The 14989-nt window shown below is 45.1% G+C and overlaps 1 long non-coding RNA gene across 1 annotated transcript; it reads right to left on the bottom strand.

The window, feature by feature from the left end:
* Positions 1-10684: 10684 nt before the first annotated feature.
* On the bottom strand, positions 10685-13570 carry LOC145039215 (uncharacterized). Its single transcript, XR_013679795.1, has 3 exons — positions 13451-13570; positions 12521-12583; positions 10685-10800 (listed from the first exon to the last, which is right to left on the bottom strand). It is a non-coding gene; the product is annotated as an uncharacterized LOC145039215 (long non-coding RNA).
* Positions 13571-14989: the final 1419 nt, after the last annotated feature.

Here is a 14989-nt window from a genome sequence, read left to right on the forward strand (position 1 = left end):
ATAAATTTCAGGAATTTCAACCCGTACTCTTAAGAATACAAATGAAGAAATGTCTCACAATTTACATGTAGCGTGATTTAAAAAAAAACCATTATTCCATAGTGTAATTGTACCCATTTTTCCATTGAATCCATAGTGTAGAAATCCATAAACTATACCTATTAGAGTTTATTGTTCATGTTTTGTAGTTAATGAAATCTTTTACCGTGATTAGTCAACCAACATAGAATACGTACAACACATAGAAGGTCCATTGCGTAGCACTTTGCTTAATGTGTTACAAAGCGCTACTAAATTAACACGTGTTTTGCAAGAAGAAATGAAAATTTTAAGATGTTTAAAACAGTCCATAAAAGGGACCAAACTTCCCGTTAGTAACTGTTGCCAGAATTAGTGTGTGATTTAGTGTTGTAACTTATATTCTACCCCCATAAAAGCTGATTAAAACGTAAAAATGTAGGGGTATGAACTCACCTTATGTGAACCTTTGAGATGGACGTGAAAGGAGAGAGGTTTTCCACGTCAAGAACACTTGGAGCAAGCTTGAAGATTGGGAAGTCCCAAGAGTGGAGTGAAAGTAGAATATTCCCTGGAGATTTTTCGATTTTTAGAGAGAAAAGGAGAGGTAGAAAGAGTGTGTTTTTGAAGGATATGAGTGGGGTTTTATAGGTAAGGATTAATGACTAAATGAGTGGATTTGGAGCAGGTAAATCTGATGGAGTGTTGGAGAAAAGATTTTGATTAAATTAGGCATCATGGGAATAGTGCCCTAAAGTAATCATAGAGTGGCTATGGGGAATAGGTTGTGTCATAACTTTTTGGGAAACTCAATGGTCCCTTGAAGAGTATCTGGTACAAAAGATATGCTTCATAACTAGGACTTCCCAAAGATATGATTAAAATAATGGGTTTAGACATCGAAATCGTGTTCTATCCATTCAAGGTTGGAAGTAAATGGAAGTGTCCGAGAATCGGAAGAGTCCGTCCGAAGTCATTCATGAATCCGGAGTCAACTATGGATCCGGAGTGGCCTTGGTCTTCTGAGGCCGCGAAGCTCGTCGCATGCGGATCCATTCAAGGTGAGTTGGATTCGGATGAGGGTTCCCAAATGAGAAGAGTGTTCCAGAACACGTGGAGATTGTCCGCAACATTTTAGAGAGTCCTGCTCCGGACTTAGAGGGTTCATTTCGGGTTGTTCTACTTGGGTTTTGAGTGGTGAGGTTGAGGGGAAATGCGGCAAAGGTCTCAGTTCATGAGACTACGAACCGAAAGCGGATTGAACTATGATTAGAAATGACCCGAAGGTAGTATGGAATTAAGAATAGTCCGAGTCGTGCCTTTGAGATATAACCTGAACGTGGCCTTGGACCGAAAACGATCTCGATCTGCAGTAATCCAGACCGAAAGAGGGTCTTGGACCAGAATTGATTCCGAACCAAAGGTGGGTTCGGTCCATCGATGGTTTCGGTTCTTTTTCTGCATTTTGTGAGATCATTAGTCTCGTGTAATTTTCGACTATGCTATGGGGATTAGGCGCCTCCTAGTGTTTAATGAAAAGTTAAGAGATTTAAAGAGACTTGTTTAGAATTGTTAATAGTGTTTAGCCTTGTAATGAGGGGTTTGCACTCACCCGTTATGGTTTGTTATGAATGCCACACACCCCAAAGGGTATGTAATAGTGTTTTATCGAGTCGTTCCAATCACTTACCCTATTTGGGTTTGAAATTTCTGAATATGTGACATTTTCGAGTGATACCTTGTATTAATATCAGGTGTTTGTACATTGATGAGCATGAAGAAATTTTTACTAAACAAGTGCATATCGGGTTTTTTGTTTTCGACTCGCTGACTCTACTTGACTTGACTTTGACTTTGACCTGAAGTTGACCGTTGTCACACATTTTTCAAATGATCTCCACAATTTCTCATCAATTCCATTGAGGTAATCTTCTATACGATCCACCCACTGATCATAGTACTTAGGAAGAAACATCAAAATGCGCATGGGAGATCCAAGAAGATTAGCATAGTTCATCATGGTATTAATATTCAAATTCACCATTAAATCAAAGTTGCAAAAAGAGGATAAACATGGAGAGAAAGATATCAGATTCAAACGATTCACCAAGGATTTTAGAATCATTAAATCACAGGGATCAAGAGAATTCACTTATAGAATGATTGAATCAGATAAAGGATCCAATAAAATGAAAATGCAAACAAGATTCTTCAGTCGATATGTCGATTCCTGCTCCCATGCCAATTGAAAGATGTTTTAATCAATTGTAAAGAGAAATCAGAGATCAAATGTACACTAAATGTAAATTACATCTTGTTTCAACTCAATTAATTCTAGAGATGGTATAGGTACATTCGATAGAGAAAATCTTAGTAAACAAGTTACTCAAAAGATATCAATTGACTTAAGTACCTACACTATATATGGTGTAGTCGACGGACATAAAACATATACCCGGACTTCAACCTTAAAACGACATCTATAAAAGCGCCTAATAAAATACATACACATCAAAGTCATGAAGACCTTCGATATTTACAAACACTTAAAGATTAAGACAACTACCTAAGGGTTCAATATATCACAATATATATGACTCTGCAAGATCTAAAATTAACTTTATGAGTTTTATAGGGTCAAAGAAATAGAAAGCAAACACAACATAAGGTTTTCAGAAATGGATAATTGGGTGTTTTATTATATAGATGTTGGTATGTTGATTTATAGTTGATTAAAGTGGTGATGGTGCGATTATGTAAATAGGTAGCACTTTTGAAAGCATGATCCCAAAAATGTTCAATGAGAGAGGATTGAGCCAGCAAGGTGAGACCTTTTCCAACAATTATTCAATTGTGAAGTTCAACAACTTTTTTTTTGCTCTTGTGTGTATGGACAGGAAACTCGGTGGAGAATGCCATGGTTTTGAAGGTAGATACGTTTTTGTACTCCCCTTCCTGTCAGTTTGTAAAGATTTTATATAATAGGAGAATTGATTTTTAATCATAGTTCTAAACTGTAAGAAATTAGAGAATACTTGAGATTTTTGTGAAAAAAGTTCAACCATGTAACCTTAGTGCAATCATTAATATGTAGAAGAAATATCGATGTCCACTCAAATAAAAAAATGGGTATGGTCCCCAAACTTCTGAACACCCTAATTCAAATGGTTTTGAGGATGCAACATGACTCATTTGAAGATAAAGTCGATGACTCTTTCCAAGTTGACAAGAATCACAAACACTTGGAAATTTATTGGAAGAAACTGGTAAATTAAATGCAAAAATTAAAGGATGTAGAAAAGGTTCATGTGGATGAGCTAGTTTTCTATCTCATCCATGAAGGGAGGCGCGGATACGAGAGAAGGCATCAAGAGATTTATTTGGATGTGGTAGCCGATACAAGCCTTGACTTTTATCTCCTCTCATTAGAGTTTGTCCCTACAATTTCTTAATAGAACAATGGTTATGCCAAAATTCCAAGTGTACATCATTATCTTCTGTTAATTTTGATACACTAAGCAGGTTTTTAGTGACTTTTGGAACAATTAGCACATTAGGCAATTTGAGATTAGGCAAAAAAATGAGCCAACATGAGAAAAACACAGAGGGTTACCATCTCCTACTTGAACCTTTTCATCTCCTTTTTGATTTTCTGCAATTTTATGCTTGTTGATATTCAGAGAGACATGATCCATAAATCCCGTATCAAAATACCATGTTCAATCGATGACTGTGGAAGGGTTGTTTTCGGCGAATGTGTCTTTGCAAGTTTTTAGGATTCAACCTTCTAGAGGGAAAATGAGTTTGATTTTCCCTTTTCCATCAACCAATAGCTTTATGTCATGTTTTGTTACATAATTGGCAAAGTGGACAACACTGTCATGTATCGAAATTATAGGATGATTGAGAGGAGTTGAAGGAATTTGTTGGGAGATGGGTGGAATGATTAATTGTAAATGCAGAAGTAGGGGAAGATTGATGCAAGGATAGTGTGTTCCTGCTCTAAACGCTCCTCCTCATGCAATAAGAAACCATTGAGAACATGTGAGTTCATCAACTCTAAGCACCTCTAATTTCATCATGAAATCCATGATAAAAGGAGCATAGTATAACGACCCAAATTTTTACGTCCGAAAATTTCATTTTTGAGGTATTATTTTAGAAAACATTAATAAATAAAAACATTGTTTGTTCACACCATAACACATCGCAGCCATGTTCTAAAAAGTCAAACCATACATCCCATCAAAATATCAGAGTACAATCCCAGTAAATCTCATAAATGCGGAAACCGAAGAGTGTGTGTATGACGTGCCGCTACCGCGCCGGCTCCTTCCCCTTCGATGCAGAGGTACCTTAAAACAAAACTGTAAACGTAAGCACAAAGCTTAGTGAGTTCCCCCAACGTACCGCATACCATACAAACACATAACATACGTACTGCCAGGCTATTCTGGGGTGCCTGACTACCCGGTACGGCCATTTTGGGGTGCCGACCTACCCATACGGCCATTCTGGGGTGCCGTCTTACCCGTGTCAAGCCATTCTGGGGTGCTGACTACCCATGTCAAGCCATTCTGGGGTGCTGACTACCCATCGGTCCTAACAACCGATCCTCGGGGACTATTTCGCCCCCTACTACTACGATCACATATAACATAACAAGCCAGCATGCATACATATCACCACGTACTGTCAGACGTATCTGGGGTGTCTGACTACCCTTCGGTCCTAACAACCAAACTCTACTACTATCACATACAACTTATCATGCTAGCATATAACATGTCAGGTAATAGCAACTTAGATGATATCACAAAGACAATCATCTATCATACATCTCCTACTGGTGGGTCGGCATTGTGGCCTTAGACCCACTGCTACTGGAAGGTAACTCACCTCAAAGTAGCTGCTGAACTGATCGGGAACTAACTGACTGCTGCTGCTCCGGGAGTCCTCCGGCTGCAATTCCCACAACATACTCAATCAAACACTGCTAACTGTCCTTTAGGTAAAATGACCATTTTACCCCTGGTTTAGCCCTAAGCCAATGCTAGGGTTAACTTTCAGTTGACCCGACTCGCCGAGTGGATCACCACTCGCCGAGTCCCTAGCAAACCAATGTCCTGGGTCCCTGGTTCTACTCGTCGAGTCGGGCTATGACTCGACGAGTTCACCTTCTAACTGTCATACAACTCCTTCATCCTACTCGCCGAGTTGTATGAACAACTCGGCGAGTTCATCTTCATCCGATGAACACTTTATGCTAAGACTCGCCGAGTTGTATGAACAACTCGCCGAGTCTGTTCTTGATCTATGAAGATTGCCGTGGACTCGCCGAGTCCTAACATGGGTGAGTTCAGCTCCCAACTCACCGAGTCACCCCCTGTGACTCATGGCTCAACTCGACACATGAAGAAGGGACCAAAGCGGTGACTCGCGACCAGACTCGCCGAGTCACCTATGCGACTCGCCGAGTCGTCGCCATGCACTCCTTAAATATACCGATTTGCTCGATTCCAGTCCATGCCATTCATAGATCTGGACTTCTAGGACACGAATCACACGTAAAGTTTCCAACTTTACGTGTGGATATTCACCAAAATGGATTATAGGGCTCAAAATGTCTCAAAATGGGTAGATCTAGGGCTAACAAGCCTCATGGGGCCAAAAAGCTAACAGATCTGAGCTCCTGGAGCTCAATCTTGCATAGATCCAAAGGCCAAACGCCTTATTACGACATATAATGCACATACAAACTTGGGGAATTGACCAAGAAGGACCCAAATGAAGTTTTAAGCATAGAATCAAGGGGAAAACGGGTTATACCTCAAAGGAAATGTTGAAATAACACAAAGATGGTTGATCTCCTTCTCCTCTTCTTGATCTACTCCTCTTACTCCTCAAAACCTTCAAGAACACACCAAGAACACCTCAAACTCTCAAGGAAACAAGGGAAAACGATGTAGGGGGAGTTCTGGGGGTGAATGGGGACGAGTTGGGGCGGAATGAGAGTTTAAATAGGGTGCAAACCCTTGAAACTTAGGGTTTCATCCAGCAGCGGTGACTCGCCGAGTCCAGGATGTGGACTCGCCGAGTCGCCTACTTAAAACGTGTCCTGAGTCTCGTCCCTACTCGGCGAGTCGGACCCTATGACTCGCCGAGTCCAAGGTTAAATTAGGGCAATGCTCAAATAAAATTCACATACCGGAAACCAGGTGCTACAATTCTCCCCCACTTTATTTTAGACTTCGTCCTCGAAGTCTGCTGCCTGGTCCTGAAACAGCTCGGGGTAGTGCTCCATCATCTCGTCCATCGGTTCCCAAGTCCACTCTGAACCCTTGCGGTGCTGCCATTGCACCTTCACTAGCTCCACCCTCTTGTTCCTTAAATCCTTCGACTTCCTGTCGAGGATTGCGACTGGGCGCTCAATGTAGTTCAGGCTGTCATCAACCTGAATATCCTCCAAAGGTAGTACTGCAGAATCGTCCACTAGGCACTTCCACAACTGCGAAACATGGAAAGTGCTGTGGATCTGGCTAAGCTCGGCTGGCAAATCCAGCCTATATGCTACCTTGCCCACCCGGGCTAAGACCCTGAACGGTCCGATGAATCGCGGGCCCAACTTGCCCCGCTTCCTGAATCGGATGACGCCTTTCCACGGCGACACCTTCAGGAGGACCATATCCCCAACCTGGAACTCTAAATCGGATCGACGCTTGTCGGCATAACTTTTCTGCCGACTCTGAGCAGTCTGAAGCCTGCTCCGGACCTGCTGGATCCTCTCAGTCATCTTGAGCACCACTTCGGTGCTTCCCATGACTCTCTGGCCAACCTCACCCCAGCATATCGGGGGTCCTACACCTCCGTCCGTACAACATCTCGAAGGGAGGGCGGTCGATACTCGCGTGATAGCTGTTGTTGTAGGAGAACTCAGCCAAAGGAAGATAGGTATCCCAGCTACCACCGAAATCCAGAACACACGCCCGCAACATGTCCTCCAAAGTCTGGATGGTCCGCTCACTCTGACCATCTGTCTGCGGGTGAAAGGCGGTGCTGAAATGCAGACGAGTGCCTAACTCGTCATGGAATCTCTTCCAAAACCTGGAAGTAAAACGCACATCCCTGTCCGAGATCACCGATACCGGCACCCCATGCCGGGCCACAATCTCCCTGATATAGATGTCGGCCAATTTCTCGGCCGATATGCTCTCCTGAATCGGAATAAAGTGAGCACTCTTGGTCAATCTATCCACGATGACCCAAATCGAATCCACTCCACGTGCGGTCCTGGGAAGCTTCGTGATAAAATCCATCGTGATATCTTCCCATTTCCACAGTGGAATATCCAACGGCTGCATCTTGCCATGCGGTCTCTGATGTTCGGCCTTGACCTTCCTGCAGGTCAAACATCGCTCGACATACCATGCCACATCCCGCTTCATGCAGGGCCACCAATAGTCTAGACGAAGATCCCTATACATCTTCTTCGCCCCGGGATGAATAGAGAATCGGGACTTGTGCGCCTCCTCCATCAAAATCTGGCGCACGCCTCCGTGATACGGCACCCACACCCTATGGTGTAGTGTCAATAACCCTCGGCTATCATAATCGAAGGAGGAAACCTGACCTACTACACGCTCGCTTTTCCGATGCTCCTCCTTGATAGCCTCCTGTTGAGCCTCCCGAATCTGCTCCAACAGGGGAGTCACCACAGTCATCCTCAAACAGGCGTCCCTGATCGGCGCCGTCTTGCGGCTAAGCGCGTCGGCCACCACATTGGCCTTCCCCGGGTGGTAAAGGATCTCGCAATCATAATCCTTCACCACATCCAACCACCGATGCTGCCTCATGTTCAGATTCGGCTGATCCATGAGGTACCTCAAGCTCTTGTGGTCCGTGTAGATGGTACACCGAACCCCATAGAGGTAATGTCGCCAAATCTTGAGGGCAAATACCACCGCCCCCAACTCCAAATCGTGCGTCGGGTAGTTCGCCTCGTGAGGCTTGAGCTGCCTTGAAGCGTACGCAATGACATGCCCCCTTTGCATCAGCACCGCGCCCAACCCAGAAATGGACGCATCACAATAAACCACGAAATCCTCTACGCCCTCTGGCAGGGCTAAGATCGGCGCCTCACACAATCGCTGTCTCAGCGTCTCAAATGCAGCCTGCTGCTCGGGTCCCCACCGAAAGACCACGGCTTTCTTCGTCAGCCGCGTCAGGGGCACGGCTATCTTGGAGAAATCCTGGATAAATCTCCGATAGTAGCCTGCCAATCCCAGGAAGCTCCGAATCTCAGATGGAGACTTCGGAACCTCCCATCTCATCACAGCCTCGACCTTGGCCGGATCGACCAGAATCCCGTTCTGGTTGACGAGGTGTCCCAGAAATTGCACCTCGCGCAACCAAAACTCACACTTGGAGAACTTGGCATACAAGTTCTCCCTCCTCAGGGTCTCTAACACCTCTCTCAAATGCTCCTCATGTTCCTCCCGGGTCTTGGAATAAACCAAGATATCATTGATAAAGACTATCACAGACCGGTCCAGCATCGGTCTGCATACACGGTTCATGAGGTCCATGAACGCGGCAGGAGCATTGGTGAGCCCAAACGGCATCACCACGAACTCGTAATGGCCATAGCGCGTCCGAAACGCGGTCTTCTGCATATCTTCCTCCCTGACCCTCATCTGATGATAAACCGAACGCAAATCAATCTTGGAGAACCAAGATGCGCCCTGAAGCTGGTCAAAGAGGTCATCAATCCTCGGAAGCGGGTAACGGTTCTTCACCGTTACCTTGTTCAGCTCCCGATAATCTATACACATCCGATGCGACCCATCCTTCTTCTTCACAAACAGAATCGGGGCTCCCCAGGGCGAACTGCTCGGCCGAATAAATCCCTTGTCCAGCAGCTCCTGCAGCTGCGTAGACAACTCCTGCATCTCGGGAGGAGCCAACCGATACGGTGCTTTGGCTATCGGAGCCGCACCGGGAATGAGGTCAATCCTGAACTCCACCTGTCGCTCCGGAGGTATCCCAGGTAGTTCCTCCGGGAAAACATCAGCAAAATCTCGAACCACCGGGACCTCGCTCACGGTCGCCTTACCCGCTTCCCGGGTGTCCATCACGTACGCGACATAACCCGCGCATCCCTGCTGAAGGTAGCGCCTGGCCCTCGCTGCTGAACATACAGTGGGTCCACACTGCGGCCGCTCTCCATGAATCACTAACTCTCCCCCACTTGGGGTCCTGACTCGCACTAGCTGCTGTGCGCAATCTATCACTGCCCCATTAGGGCTCAACCAATCCATACCAATAATCACCTTGTTCCCACGCAATGGAATGGGAACCAAGTCTACCAGGTAACACTCCTCAAACAGTCGCAGAACACAATCTCGAAACACCATCGATGCTCGCACCGATCGATCGTCAGCAATCTCTACCTCTAACGGGCAATCTAACTCGCTTGAAGTCTCATGAAATCTCTTGCTAAGAGCAAGAGAAACAAACGATCGGGATGCACCCGAGTCGAACAATACCTGAACCGAGATGCCGTTCACATGGAACGATCCCGTCACCACATCGGGCGCGGCGCGTGCCTCCTCAGCAGTCAACTGAAATGCCCGACTCCTCACCACTGGAGCCTCTGCCTTGCCCTGACGGCCATCCGTGATCCGCAGGGTCGCCGGAGCTGGCGCCTTCACTGGCATTGAAACTGTCAACATGGGGCAATTGGCCTTCTTGTGGCCCCTCTGGTTGCAGTGGAAACACAGCAACTCCGATGTCTGAATAACTGTCGCAGGAGCAGTGCAATCCCTGCTGATATGCCCAAACTTGCCGCACTTGTAGCAGCCTGACGATCCCATCCTGCACGCCCCCTCGTGCGGCCTGCCGCACCTCCTGCAGCGGCTCGGACCCGACTGGCCTTTTGGCCTCCCATCTGATCCCTTGGGCTTCTTCCCCGAAGCCCCTGATGCCTGACCATCCTCAAGTTTCCGTTTTCGGATGTGCTCCAAATCTATCTCTCTCTCTCTAGCCCTGGCAATCATGGAGTCCAGGGTAGGGCAAGCCGAAAAGCTGACATGCTCCCGAATGTCAGCTCGTAGCATATCATGGTAACGAGTCCTCCTCATATCCTCGTCGCCTGCATACTGGGGCACCAATAAAGCCCTCTCCCGAAACTTGGCGGTGATCTACGCCACGGTCTCTGTCGTCTGCCTCATGTCTAGAAACTCCCTGGCCAGCTGCTGAAGCTCGACCGCTGGCGCAAACTCTGCCCTGAACCTAGCCACAAAGTCCGACCAGGTCATTGCCTCGATAGCCGAGGCTCCCAACGAGTCACCCACTGACTCCCACCAATCTCGGGCCCGGTCCCGCAAACACCCTGCTGCGTACCTCACCTTCGACCCCTCGGGGCAGAAGCTGGTCAACTGGGCGGACTCAATATCCGCAATCCACCGCCTGGCGACAATGGGGTCCTTCACCCCATGGAAATCCGGCGCACCACTGCCCCTGAAGTCCTTGAAGGACAGTGTGCGAGATCCTGACTGGCTAGAGGCCAAGTCGCTCCTGAATGCCCGTAGGCGATCCTCCATCAACTCCACGATCCCTTCCTTGATCGACCCAAAGATGATGGGGGTCGACTCAAGGATGCCCCTAGTGATCTCCGACGTGATGAACTCACGTAGCCTCTCCTCAATCGGCTCGGTGCCAGATCCCGAACCTGACCCCTCTCCTGACCCGCCATCTGTCGGTCTCGGTCGAAGTACCACCATTCTGCAAAATATCATAATAATCATTAGTGGTACTGCTACTTTCTGAGGGATCTCAACTACTTACAGGTTCCTTGGTCTCGTCTTGGCCTTCCTCGGCTCGGGTACGGATCCTCTGCTTTCAGTAGTACGGGCCCATACTACCTTCCACATCTATTCGTACCTTCTCCGAGGAATTCCTCGACTCCACCAACTCCCCTTTACTACTGCTACTCTCTGTTATTCTCATCCTAGGCTTGCCCTAGGGAAAACTCAAGTTCAACACAACTGGTCCTCAGCTGCTGTAGGTCTCCTCATAATGCCAGTTAGCCACCACCTAAACACCATCACATGTGATGAGGATTAGATAATCCTTCAAGTAAAAGATCCGTCCCTACAACGGTTGGACTCAAACAAGAGCTGCGCAATAGGGCCAGTTCCAACACTTTGGGATTATTCAACCCTGATTACATGTGGTGTGACGTGTTTACCTAGTGGCTCACTCCCATTACTCAGAATCCCACCAAGCACGAAGCAAGCAGCATTCCGATAAGGAAAAACAGACTCAAGCCAAAACTGTTCTTAGAACAAGAAACGACACTTAACATAGGATGCTAAGCTCATACTATCAGGCATAACCTAAACAGGCTATCCTACTGCTGTCTACTCAATTCTAGCATGCAATATTCAATAAGCTGTAGCAAATAAACAGGCACATAAGGCATCACTCCTAGATCCTTAGCCTATTCTAGCGTGCAGTATTCATAAAGCTGATAAACATAACATAAACTTGTATGGGTACTATGGGGAATACTTACTTGAGCTCGGCCGGTCGCGCACGTCACACACTTTGCTCCTTCTTATGACTCTTTTCCGGGTTTTAAAGAACAATTTCTTTTGGAAAATCTATCAATCCCTCGATTTGAGTCCAAACACTCCCGAAGGTGTGTCCGAATCCCTCAAACCAGGGCTCTGATACCAACTTATAACGACCCAAATTTTTACGTCCGAAAATTTCATTTTTGAGGTATTATTTTAGAAAACATTAATAAATAAAAACATTGTTTGTTCACACCATAACACATCGCAGCCATGTTCTAAAAAGTCAAACCATACATCCCATCAAAATATTAGAGTACAATCCCAGTAAATCTCATAAATGCGGAAACCGAAGAGTGTGTGTATGACGTGCCGCTACCGCGCCGGCTCCTTCCCCTTCGATGCAGAGGTACCTGAAAACAAAACTGTAAACGTAAGCACAAAGCTTAGTGAGTTCCCCCAACGTACCGCATACCATACAAACACATAACATACGTACTGCTAGGCTATTTTAGGGTGCCTGACTACCCGGTACGGCCATTCTGGGGTGCCGACCTACCCATACGGCCATTCTGGGGTGCCGTCTTACCCGTGTCAAGCCATTCTGGGGTGCTGACTACCCATCGGTCCTAACAACCGATCCTCGGGGACTATTTCGCCCCCTACTACTACGATCACATATAACATAACAAGCCAACATGCATACATATCACCACGTACTGTCAGACGTATCTGGGGTGTCTGACTACCCTTTGGTCCTAACAACCAAACTCTACTACTATCACATACAACTTATCATGCTAGCATATAACATGTCAGGTAATAGCAACTTAGATGATATCACAAAGACAATCATCTATCATACATCTCCTACTGGTGGGTCGGCATTGTGGCCTTAGACCCACTGCTACTGGAAGGTAACTCACCTCAAAGTAGCTGCTGAACTGATCGGGAACTAACTGACTGCTGCTGCTCCGGGAGTCCTCCGGCTGCAATTCCCACAACATACTCAATCAAACACTGCTAACTGTCCTTTAGGTAAAATGACCATTTTACCCCTGGTTTAGCCCTAAGCCAATGCTAGGGTCAACTTTCAGTTGACCCGACTCGCCGAGTGGATCACCACTCGCCGAGTCCCTAGCAAACCAATGTCCTGGGTCCCTGGTTCTACTCGTCGAGTCGGGCTATGACTCGACGAGTTCACCTTCTAACTGTCATACAACTCCTTCATCCTACTCGCCGAGTTGTATGAACAACTCGGCGAGTTCATCTTCATCCGATGAACACTTTATGCTAAGACTCGCCGAGTTGTATGAACAACTCGCCGAGTCTGTTCTTGATCTATGAAGATTGCCGTGGACTCGCCGAGTCCTAACATGGGTGAGTTCAGCTCCCAACTCACCGAGTCACCCCCTGTGACTCATGGCTCAACTCGACATATGAAGAAGGGACCAAAGCGGTGACTCACGACCAGACTCACCGAGTCACCTATGCGACTCGCCGAGTCGTCACCATGCACTCCTTAAATATACCGATTTGCTCGATTCCAGTCCATGCCATTCATAGATCTGGACTTCTAGGACACGAATCACACGTAAAGTTTCCAACTTTACGTGTGGATATTCACCAAAATGGATTATAGGGCTCAAAATGTCTCAAAAGGGGTAGATCTAGGGCTAACAAGCCTCATGGGGCCAAAAAGCTAACAGATCTGAGCTCCTGGAGCTCAATCTTGCATAGATCCAAAGGCCAAACGCCTTATTACGACATATAATGCACATACAAACTTGGGGAATTGACCAAGAAGGACCCAAATGAAGTTTTAAGCGTAGAATCAAGGGGAAAACGGGTTATACCTCAAAGGAAATGTTGAAATAACACAAAGATGGCTGATCTCCTTCTCCTCTTCTTGATCTACTCCTCTTACTCCTCAAAACCTTCAAGAACACACCAAGAACACCTCAAACTCTCAAGGAAACAAGGGAAAACGATGTAGGGGGAGTTCTGGGGGTGAATGGGGACGAGTTGGGGTGGAATGAGAGTTTAAATAGGGTGCAAACCCTTGAAACTTAGGGTTTCATCCAGCAGTGGTGACTCGCCGAGTCCAGGATGTGGACTCGCCGAGTCGCCTACTTAAAACGTGTCCTGAGTCTCGTCCCTACTCGGCGAGTCGGACCCTATGACTCGCCGAGTCCAAGGTTAAATTAGGGCAATGCTCAAATAAAATTCACATATCGGAAACCAGGTGCTACACATAAGATGAGTCAAGTCCTCCAAGAATGTAAGCAATGAGATTATCAACAGAAGTTAGAGTAAGATTCCTAGCTAAAGTATCAGCAACTGAGCATTTGCATTCAATGTATTCAAGAATTGACATTGTAAAGGCATCATTATGATGCTCAAGATGCTTCTAACAGCTCACTAGGAATACGTATTCCTGACTTCCATAATTTATCAGATTGTATATATATATATATATATATATATATATATATATATATATATATATATATATATATATAATAGGTTAAACATTATTTTAACAAATCCAGTGATATTTTTGTTTTTAACTAATTCAAACAACGTACTAGTGCAATGCCGAAAAGAGTCACTTTGTGTAATATAAGAGACCCATGTTTTATAGAATGAACAACTTTAAGCCAAAGAAATCCAAGAAGGCCCATATAGATGGATCTTATTTCTTTTACAGAGAAATTGAAAACTAGAAGAGAAGTTGATCCACTTGTCTGGAATGAATGTATGGAAGACACTAGTACTTAAGGTATTTACTAGATAGAACATATACTTTTCATGTAACATTGAAGTTCTTGATACTTAAATGCTAGTCTAATTATTGTAAATAGCTTGCAGATATTTGAAGAGTAACCTGCTGAGCCCAATCAAGTTGAAAAACACACTTTCAGAGTTTACTATTTTAGTTATGCTTAAAACATAATATACTTCTATTGTAAAACAATATTTGTTTTGGAAAAATGTATGTTTTAATTTAGCAAGTCTAATATATATATATATATATATATATATATATATATATATATATATATATATATATATATCAGTTAATTGTCATGTGTACTATTTTATCTTTAAGAGAGTGCATGAAAGGCTTTCATTCTTGACTTTTTTATATGAAAAACCATGAGTGTGCATGGCATACTCATTCTCTCTTGTTTTTGCTTTACACTTGAAAGAACACTTGCATTTTACTCTCTTTAATTTAATACTTTGGTTATGAACTTAAAGCTTAAGAGCTCAAGATCTTAAGAGTGTAAAGACTGGCATCATCATCAAGTTTGATTATTTTTGGTGTCTCAATGGTTCATCCAGTCTCCATCAACTTCCTAACCTCCCCTTTAGGATTTAAATATTAGAAA

The sequence above is a fragment of the Lactuca saligna genome, chromosome 4, assembly GCF_052625555.1.
Source record: "Lactuca saligna cultivar CGN05327 chromosome 4, ASM5262555v1, whole genome shotgun sequence".
NCBI lineage: Eukaryota > Viridiplantae > Streptophyta > Magnoliopsida > Asterales > Asteraceae > Lactuca > Lactuca saligna.